Source organism: Glycine max, chromosome 6 (assembly GCF_000004515.6).
Source record: "Glycine max cultivar Williams 82 chromosome 6, Glycine_max_v4.0, whole genome shotgun sequence".
Classification (NCBI taxonomy): Eukaryota; Viridiplantae; Streptophyta; class Magnoliopsida; order Fabales; family Fabaceae; genus Glycine; species Glycine max.
This window is the reverse complement of record NC_038242.2, coordinates 18,220,210-18,231,374: the sequence shown is the minus strand read 5'-3', so window position 1 is coordinate 18,231,374 and position 11,165 is coordinate 18,220,210. Positions and strand designations below refer to the sequence as shown.

General features: G+C 33.3%; 1 long non-coding RNA gene across 1 annotated transcript; it reads left to right on the top strand.

The window, feature by feature from the left end:
• Positions 1 to 404: 404 nt before the first annotated feature.
• On the top strand, positions 405 to 10,811 carry LOC102668642 (uncharacterized). Its single transcript, XR_005892073.1, has 16 exons — positions 405 to 713; positions 809 to 856; positions 1,341 to 1,408; positions 1,511 to 1,611; positions 1,701 to 1,815; positions 1,887 to 2,042; positions 2,264 to 2,336; positions 2,417 to 2,760; positions 2,937 to 2,993; positions 8,139 to 8,269; positions 8,433 to 8,650; positions 8,850 to 9,044; positions 9,704 to 9,815; positions 10,014 to 10,131; positions 10,226 to 10,377; positions 10,623 to 10,811. It is a non-coding gene; the product is annotated as an uncharacterized lncRNA (long non-coding RNA).
• The last annotated feature ends 354 nt before the right edge of the window (positions 10,812 to 11,165 follow it).

Sequence of the window (11,165 nt, the reverse complement as noted above, 5' to 3'; positions counted from 1 at the left end):
TTGAGTGAAATTTGTAAAATAAGAAACGAATTTTAAAGTTAAACCTAATCAATATCAATATCTATATACGAAGTATGTGGAATATACTAAAATACCCATGGCTGAGAGATTGACAGGTATATACGAAGTATGTGGAATATACAGTTTATAGCCCTCCAGCTTTGCTTTGGTTTTGTGCCACCTGTTGTTTTTTTGGTCAGTTTATAGCCCTCCAGCTTTGCTTTGGTTTTGTGCCACCTGTTGCTTTGATTTGTGCCACCTGCCTGCTGTGTTGCCTTTTTTCTGCCACGTTAAGATGTTTTCTCTCTCTTCATCTCTTCTCTTCTTTACACAAAGTCTGAGCATTTTCTGTTTTGTTTCTCTTCTCATCTTCATTCTATTTTTATTTTTTTTACGATTTTGGTTTGGCTTTGAGGATGGGTTGGGTAGCGATGCATTATCTCGCCGTCGTTCCTGCACTCAACCGAGTTTCCCTTTCTGTGCTTGGCTTTAGACTATAAATTTAGCCTCCGAGTTTAATTTGGGGTTTGGTTTGGTTTCAACGATTATCTGATCAAGCTTCTCCTAATCAGCGACTCTTCCGTTGGAAAATCTTGCTTGCTTCTCAGATTCACTGGGAGTCATCACTTTATTTGCTTCTCCTAATCTCTCTTTTTGTTCAGTTCCTTTGTTTCTTCATCTCGTTTCAGGATGACTCCTAGGTCGACAGCCACGTAAGTACTATTGGAGTTGATTTCGTAATTATCACTCTTCTTCTCTTTTGTTATTTCTATTTATGGCCCAACACTCATTTTTATTTTATTTTCAGAAAATCAGAATCGTGGAGCTGGAAGGAAAAACCGTCAAGCTGCAGATTGTGAGTATTCATACTTCACTGACACGAATCAATGTCTTTTACCGACTACTTCATTTATAATGCCTAGAAAGCATGATCATCACCGTTTTTTGTCTGATTTTTTGTGTTTTTTTATGCTTCATTGTTGTTTTTTTTTCTAAAACTCATATTTTTTATTTTGTTCAGACTTTTAAGGGAAAGTCTATGAGTTTTTATGCATTTTCCTCAATTCTTAATTATCTGAATTTGCATGCAAGCTCTGCACCTCACAGTATCTTTTTGTGTTTTTTGTGATTTTTATTTGGATCAGGGTGTCTGTGGCTTTGTTGTTTGTGTTGGAAATTGTTTTACTGTTCATTTTTCTTTTGCAGCATCAAAATTTGATGCTTAATATTTTATTCAGGAACCTAACAAGGTTTAAGTTTCTCTGCACAACTAATTTCTGATTGATTAAGACTTATGTTAGTGGTTTTCCAATTTTGAATAATCTTTTCATTCACATCAGGTTAGAGTGATCCTTGAAAATGGAGAGCAACATGATGGTGATATTTTAATAAGAGCAGATGGAATATGGTCAGAAGTAAAATATACCATCCTTCCCTTCTAGCTTTATTAACAAATGAGTTTCTTCTTTTTCTTGCTTTTACCATTCAATCTATTCTTTTTTTTTCTTAGGTGCGTTCAAAACTCTTTGGGCGGCAAGAAGCAAATTACTTGGGTTTCACATGCTATAGTGGATTAACAAGCTATGTGCCCCCATATATTGATACTGTTAGGTAGGGTACTTCATTCCCAAATAAAATGTTGGGACAATGTTATAAACTGTTCTACTATTTAAAGTTTCTGTTTTGGTGATTACATGAAGGTATCGGTGTTCTTGGGCTTGAACCAGTACTTTGTTGCTTCAGATGTTGGCCATGGCAAGATGCAGTGGTATGCTTTCCATGGGGAACCCCCTTCAAGTGACCCTTTCCCAAAAGGTATGTTTACCTTTTGTTGTGTGTATCAATTGTTATTGTAATTGAAACAAATTCATTTGTCTGAGTTACAGCAGGTAAGAAGAATAGGCTTTTGGATCTCTTTGGTAATTGGTGTGATGAAGTGATTGCACTCATATCAGAAACATGAGAACATATGATTATACAGAGGTGATGCAGCACATCCAATGCAACCAAATCTTGGTCAAGGAGGGTGTATGGCAATAGAGGTTGTTCATTTGTAGTTTTCAACTTCCAAATAAAATGTATTTCCTTGAGTATATACAATTCAGGCAGCATTAATATATAGTGCTACATGGATAAACATTATCTAATACCTAAAATCTTTATTTATTTTTATTAATCTGCCTTAATTTCAATTTCATTCCTCTAACCAAATCTTTATTTATTTTTATCAAAATTGAGTGCTTTTTCTTATGCATCAATATAGGCCTCTGATTTTGTGCCAAAAGTTGTGGATTTAGCAGCCAGAGAATTAATAGCAATTGCATCACCGGGACAAGGTTTAATCTGGGTTGCTTTTTTTCTCTTGCTGTGAATCCTGGTATGTGCCAAATTAAATATAGGCTTCCTGCAATGACAGTTACACAGGTACAGCTTGACCATGCCAAGACATCCACGGAGTATGCAGTTGTAATGAATTTAGAGTCCCGAGTATGCTCTCTCTAACTCTCACTGGTAGTTTGAATGATATGGAATTTCTTTCATTTACTCTTCCCTCCGCACCTGAATTAAAAATAATGTGTCTCTCTTGCATCTTTGCTTCCTTCTATATTATGATCTATTATGGATTTCTTTGTCACATCTAGAAAGGGGAATTGGGTTGGTTTGATTTCATATAGTACGTCATGTGTTTCAAAACTCATTGCTTTTGCAGATGATTGCATCAGAGGATATAGAAAGGCAGGTATTGACTTATGGAGAAAGGTATTGCTTGCAAAATTCTATGTGAAAAGCTTTGCTATATGCAGGGAAACTTACACTTGAGTTTTTATGTTTGAACTAATCTATCTTGATCACTTTATTATTGACAAAATAAAAATGACATCCATGCTATGCACCTTGGCTTACTGTTTTTCTGTCACTTTGTCATTTGGTTTCAGGGTCTAGGAATTCGTCCTGGAGTTATGGATGGGGCCATCAGTATATCTGCTGTTCAGGTTTGTTTTCAATATAAATGACTAAATCAAACTAAAATCAGAATGATCCCCATGCTAAATGTGAAAAATAAAATAACTGAATTTGGGCAGAACGCATACTGGGTGAATGAAATGATAAGGGGAATTATTATATGTGAATAAGTATTCTTCTCTACCAAGTTTGATAGGGAGCATCTCATTTTCATTATTAATTCCATGGACATCTGTATGACGAGGCAAACTTTTATATGACAATGCAGTGGTTATGCAATGCTGATAAATCCTCTCACAACCCTCGATTAAGATTTTGATTGCTAGATAAAAAATGAAACCCTTTCATTAACCCAACAATGTCTTGAAACCACCCCATTTGGAAAATAACCTTATTGCTTCTTGGTCTGCAAAATATCATGGCAGATGCAAGTTTCTTTGTTGGAGTCATAGGTGATCATTCTTTCACGGTTTTGCCAAGTTGGTGACCAATCTTGATTAATGCCCCAAAAAGGGGTGCTTCATATATAAATATTGTCTGTTCTTTGTTAATTTGATGGAGGCAGCATCATCTCAATTCTCATGTTTCTTTCTCCTGTGTAAGCTTTAAGGTATTATTTGGGCAACATCTTCCTCATGTTCCTGCTCAACATAAATTAACAAATGTCAACATAAACTTATAAAAGTTGATGACCCATCAGTATTTTTTTTTAATCTAAATTACAGTTTTACCTGGATAATTTGGGTAATATAGGTTCGTAATAAATGTCAACACACCGATTAGATTAGTGAAGTAAAACTCTAATTTTGATCACAAAATAATAATTTTATTGTATTTAAATTTTGTCCATATTCCAATATATTTTCTATTTTTTTCCAAATTAAAAAATTGTTTTGTGCTATTATCATGTTTCTTATCTTTTTTTTTTGGTATACTCATTTACCTTGCTTTTACTATAAGAAAAATAGACTAATTCAAATTATCACTACTGGAAAAAAGCGATTCTACGACGGTCAAATAGGGGATACAACGACGTTTTTCGAACGTCGTTGAATGTGATGTCGTCGAAGCTTAAAAATTTCAACGACGGGTCCCAAAAACACCGTCTTTGAAAGTGAGCAACTTTCAAAGACGGTGCTGATGTAAGCACCGTCTTTAAATTGAATATTATTTTTAATTATTTTTAACACAAGATCAAGGAGGAAGAATTTGCCATATCCAAAGATCAAATAATACTTTCTGAATCCCTACACAATGTTTACAATAATAACAATGATCTCAATCTTGACACGCAAGATTAATTATTCTAAACTACACAGAATAGAGCTCAATCTTGACAATAATAATATCTTCATTTATTTTCTGACATTCCCCTAAAACCAAAATAGAGCTCAACAAATTGCCTCCAATACAAAAAACAAAAAAAATCAAGGATTTAGCAAGATCACTGAGGGAGGTAAGAGTAAAATAGTAAGGCAAAAATCCTTAACTGTTGATTGCCACGAGGACCACTAGAACATGATGCCAAGACTTCCTCAGTCAAGATCTGAGAAAATGAAAGTAGGCATATAATATGTATGTTGAGTCCACAAATCAAGTAGTTGGAATAGTAACTCCTTTGAACAATCGTTGCACCAGCAGTTCCCAATATCCTATATGATTCAATTTAAAGCATAACCAGTAGGGAGAGAGTAGCAGCACAAATGATTTTACAATGATCACTCATTCTTTTTGTGGAGAAGATAACCAAGATGATTCAATTCAATAAAAAAAAAATCTACCAATCTGGTTCTAATTCATGAAAGTTATCAATCTATGCCCTGAAGTGACTTTAACCTCCATGCTGGAATTAGCAAAAGATCTTTGTACTTTACTTCCTAACTAATTCAAATTTGACAAGGCAAACTACAACAAATTCCTTCTATAAGAGTAATCTTTAGAAATGGGCATGGCCTCACAGATAATTTAAAAAGAAAATCTCTTTTCAATTACAAAAATTTAAGTGCAATAGCAGGAATAAAAGGATAATTTTTAACCCTTCCTAGAATCATTTTCATCCTCTTTCTCACCTCTCCTTTTATCCATTTCAAAACAAAAGCATATAAATTTTGTTACAAGATATAAAACAAGCATTCATTTGCAAGACTATGAGTGACATACCTGAAAGATCAAGGACAATTCCCCAGTAATTGACTCAACATTAGATTCAGAAAGCCTGTTAAGAAGGCCTGAAGAAACAAGTTCAAGTAGAAAGAAAAAAAAATCAATGATATAAAGTTAGAAATGAAAAAGTTAAAACAAGCCCCTCCTCCCTACCTCGCACACGTATTCGAATTTGAGTATGTTCTTCAGGTTCATTGCCAGCACGAGCTCTCAAGTGAGGTGCTATATATTTTTCTTTGGCTTTCTTTTCTGGAACTTCAGCAGGAGCATCCCCCAACTTCAGCAGGAGTAGAAAGATTAATTATTCTTTGACTAGGAGACCAAAAACTAACAGTGGAAATAGCCAATATCGCCACTGATAGTGCTGACTAATATGCAGTTGTCTCACAAAGAACATGACAGATAACAAAATATTTTTTTTACTTCTATCCTTATAATATTAATGATAGATGATAAAATTTATAATTGAATTAACGAAAATATAAGAATAATTTTATAAAATTATTAGTTATTAATTTTTTATTTATTTATGATTTTTCTTGACATGTATAAAATATCTTAATAACATAATTTTAGAAGGAAAAGAGTAATAAAAGACTTAATAATATAAGAATATACATATTTTCTTACCTTGGCTCTACCTAGAGCCAAAGTGATCAAGTATGCAGTAAAGGACATGAATGTCCCCTTGGCTGTTTATTTATAATAACCAATGTTTAATTACAGTAATAATCTAATCCCTTAATTGTAGGGATAATAATAATCAAGCTAAATATTAATCAATTAAATAAAAAATAGTAACTAGAAAACTAAATCAACAACATAAATAAGGAAACAATCCTAATGTAAATAAGGAAACAATCATATCAGAATTATATCTCAACACTAATTATAACAAATATCAATAACATAATATATTTTCTTAAAGTTGCTATCATGCGCACACTCTTAAACACTTGAAATTGGTTGAAAGTTGAAACACTACTTACTTAAGAGGGTCAAGTGTGCTCTCTCCCACGTAGTGAGGCTGCATTAAAATTTCAGTGAGATAATAGTTATTAGTTTAAATGTTCATTAAAAAAAGCCCAAAAAATAATTATCATTTTTAGCAAACAATATACCTTATAATTCCTGCATGCAGGGCACCTGAGAGAATCAAGGGACCCAACGGGAATGAGAATTTCTTTTACCTATATTTCATTCTTTTAAATCTACTTATATGCAGAAAAGAACTTGGAAAACAAATATTCCCAAGGAAGGCAAGAGTTCAAGTTCATTTAGAAGGTAAATAAATTCTTTTGAATTTTTGTTCTCACATTAGCATTTTAACTAAGAGAAAATATAAGATCCAAACACGCTAGCTACTACCAGTTGGTTTAGCTTCTTAAAATCCAAACACGCTAACTACAAATGATCATATCAAGTTCCAATCCCAAAAGGATTTCAATGATATGCTGCAGTGAAAACCAGACCATGTAAGTTTATTTTTCTTTGGAATGAAAACATCAAAACAATCGTGAAGAAGTTCAAACTGTAGAAGGGTAAAACAAGAAGTTTTGTTTTTTGTATGTAAAAGTTTGGAAGGTTAAAAAAACATAAAAACAACAATGAAAAGGGGTAAAAGAAGGATTCAAAAAGTTTGGATACTACTAAACACCACAGAACTAAAGCAAACAAAACAATCCCACCAATTCACCAATAAATTTGAAACTAACAAAGTTAATGAGAGAGAAAGTATCCAGAAATGAAAGATCCAGAGAACTCCAGAAGAAAGAAAATCCTTGTAAGATACAAAGGAAAAAAAAAGGCTTAAGATTGCTCACAGTCACGGCCATATTTTACCCCAAAAACAACATAGCAAACGACAAGCACATGAATAATCAGTGAAAGTGGGTCAGGGCAAGAAGGCACGAGGGAAAAAAAGAAAAAAAACCCACAAAACCACTTTCAAAAACAACCACCAAGAAATCCAGAAAACAGCCTAGGACCCCAAAAAAAAAATAAGGGGTTATGAATTGGTGAGAAGATTCAAACAAAACCATATCAACTTTTCCTATCAACGAGATCTCTGAACGAATTCAAAGCAAAGTTTGAAGAGCTTATCAACCAAAATTCACTCATTCACCCAAAATAAATAATAGATTACAGATAGATCAAGTTATGAATCAAAATAATAAAAGACAACCCAGAATTTTTTTTTGGGTACAAAGAATTGTTGAGAAATTTATGTGTGAATGAATTATAGGTCAAACAAGTTCATTTTTTTCAATTTATTTCATGCATGTACACATCGAGATACATAGAGACCGTATAAAAGGACTAGCATCAGATTACGGAGGTAGAAATCAGTATCATATACAGAGAGAGAGAGAGAGTACCTTTGTAATTGGTTGGTGAGAAAGATTTGAAGGCAGAATATGAAACAGCGGTTGTGGGGTCGAATGTGAGGGGCAAGATAATGAATGAAAAAACCTAGATGTGGGTGATGGCCAGCTCAGGCTATATGCCATTGCCTCTATCTCTCTCACGCTACCGCAAGCGGATCAAAGAGAGTGAGGTTTGAGGCGTGAGTGTGAGAAGAAAAAGACAAAGAGACTGACACGATGAAGAAGTTGAGCTGCCACGCGTGAGCTCCCTCAGCACGAGAGAAGAAGTTGAGGAGACGAAGAAGCAGGAACGACAGAATGAGAGAAAGAGTCACTACACTACCCGATAAAAGAGAAGAGAGAGAAAGTGAGAAAATAAAAATAACAACGTGGTTTTAGGAAAACGTCCTTGTTTTCAAGTATTCAAACACGGTTTCAGGATGACTGTCTTTAAAATATTCATGATATTTACCTAAATGTCATTAATATACAATAAAGGCGGTTCTTTAAAGACCGTCGTAAATACAATGTCGTAGAAAATAGTTTTTTTAGTAGTGTATTAGTTTATTTCCTTCTTCATATGAGCTAATAAAGTGATACTGTAGACTTTTTTGTATGTGTGTATGTTTTTTCTTCTTCTTTTAGGTTGCTTTAGCATTGATTATTCATGGAAGAACATGATTTATCCCTGTCTTCAAATACATGTTCTATCTCTGGTTCGACCCCACCAGAAACTTCCACACTTATTCTATCATTTGGAAGCACCAGCACATCATGTAGGTGATAATAAACAAATATTCAAAATACAAATTTTTGTTTATTAGTAAATAGTCTATCAACTAATATTGCAGAGTTCACTTTTCATTGCTTAATTTGCATTCTAGATTATAATATATCTCATATTTATTGCTACTGGATGATACATAAATTAAACAAAAGGATGCAGACCTACGTTTTGGAAAATAAAGAAGCACGGATCTACGGAAGATTTCTCAAGCCTTCCTTACATTTGCACATTGCTTAATTGTTCCTTATGGACTTACTATGGAATCATAAAGGCTAGAGAGTACCTCGTGGCTACTGTCGATGGCTTTGGCATTGTGGTGGAGACAATCTATGTTATTCTATTTCTCATATATGCTCCAAAAGGGATAAGGGTGTGTAGTATATATTTCTATTTTTTAACAACAAATGTTAATCATTAATATTCTTAGTTTTATTAGCAGAGAAAATCAATATGTACTATATTAATGAATTAATTATATTATAACTATATAAGCCAATTTCTAATTAATTCACCTTACAAAATCCAGTTTATTGTTAAGTGGTGATAGATTAATTTGAATCTGATTTCAGGGTAGAACTGTCATTTTGGCTGTGATTTTGGATGTGGCAATTTCGACAGTAGCAGTAGTTACTACTCAATTAGCATTGCAAAGAGAAGCTCGTGGTACTCAATTAGCATTGCAAAGAGAAGCTCATGGTGGTGGTGTTGGTGTTATGGGAGCATGCTTAAACATTGTTATGTATTTCTCACCTCTCTCTGCCATGGTAAGTTTCACTAAATCTTAGCTTGCTATCATTAATTTCCAAAGTTCCATTATATCTCACTATATAATATTTGGAAAATGTTTATCAGTACGAATTCGTTCTAGCACGAAATGTTTTACCACTGCTCCCCACCGTTAATTTGTGTCAAAGGATTTGATTACAAAATTGTTCATCTAAACTCAACCAATCACATTTCAGCTTTTGTTTTCTTATAGTGTTTGTGCAGAAAACTTTCGTGTTACATAGCATTGCTGATAATATTTATACAATTGAATTTATAGATAGATAGTAATTAATACCCATAAGTTTACACACAAATTTAAACTTAGATATATAATTTACCTCTTATCCGACAAAAAATTGATGTGTAATTTGGTTTGTGTTTGTAAGTGGTTAAATTAGTCTTTCAGTTTGAAAACGAGGTCGAATGATGCTGTGAAATTTTTGCCTTAGTTAAAAAGCAAGGAATTTTCTCACGCACCCTTCAAACAATTATAGCTTTTAGATTAGTATGTGCAGATTCTGTATATGGATTGGTCCTCATTCGGTTCTCATTCCTGTATAGTTTATGTCACCTACTCAAACACTGTTTATATCATTGATTTATTTGTATTGCTGCTATATTTTTCTTCTTCTTCTTTATTCATTTTGATATATAGGTTCTGCACATTCTTCCATGTTTTAGTTGGATATATTGGTTATGCACGGTTTCTTTCACGTTAGAGGATGGCTGATGGAATCCATAAAGATCTTTGTTGCTTTGCGTCTCGGGTATCTCTGAGCCTTATACGAGAACATATACAACATATACAATAAGATATAATAGATGCTACCAACATATGTAAGATTTCAAAGGTGATATTTTTTTTTAATTAAAATTACCAGCAATTAAGTAATTTCTTTATGTTTCAAAATTGTTCCATTGTTTCACTTGCTTCTTTTTTCTTTTCTCTTTTGTTTTTAATGCAGGAGACAATAAGGTTGCCACTTCTTTTTTCTATCTATCCCACCTTGACTGATTTCGGTAACGGATCCAAAAGCTTTGAGATTAGGATTTGATGTGAATTTGATAGCTATTGCATTGCAAGTAAGAATAAATAGTGATACTATTTCCTATATCAGCATGAGTCTTCTATTTCTTACTCTGAATTTCGATTAACTTGATCTGCTTCTGAATGTAGGCAATTTTTGGTGTATCCCTTCGAATTATTGTTCATATATGGGTCATGAGCAAGAAGGGCCCTCTCTATGTTGCAATGTTTAAGCCAATTGGAATCATCTTTGCAGTCATCATGGGAATTGGCTTTCTTGGTGGCTCTATCTATCTTGGAAGGTATACGTTTCTTTCATGTCTCAATCATAAGAAAAATTGGAGGTGTGTCAACTTATGGACTTATGATTTTATTAATGAGAGCATTTTGTTTTCGTGTGAATGAATGCAATTTAAAAAATACTTTAGTCTAAGGACTACAATTATGAAAGGGGGACCTTTTGTTTGCATGTGTGTGAATGCAACTTAAAAATACTTTAATCTTAGAAGGAATACAATTATGTAAGTATGGTTTTGTTTATGTACAGTGTGCTTGGAGCAGCCATAGCGGTTATTGGTTTTTATGCTGTTATTTGGGGGAAAAGCCAAGAGCAAGCAAAGGAAGAGTGTGAAGTCTATGATGACTCAGAATCATACTCGCCGTTGTCCCTCTTTTGGAGAACAAGAGAATGGAGGAATAGAATCATAGAAATCATTTAATTTCTCTAGCTTCAATATAAATGTCTCATGTAATATTTTGAAAACAGATTGCATTAATAAAAAAAAAAAAATAGTCATAGTTCGATTGATTTGAAACCTTAGTCTAATTTTCTAACAAGATAATAAAAAATAAACAGCTTGAAACACACAACCAGTTTATAGTTCGATCAATAAAAAATAATGGGTGGGAAAGAAAGTAAGAATTTTATCAGACATGCTATTTTTCCTGCATTTCACATTCACAATGCATTATTTATTATCTATTTGGCTTAATGTCAGAGAATAAGAATTGGCCTTTTTCCAGCCACTTTACAATATCCTATTGTTGTCTATATATATTCTTTTCTCTAACAAACTTTCATTTTGTCTTA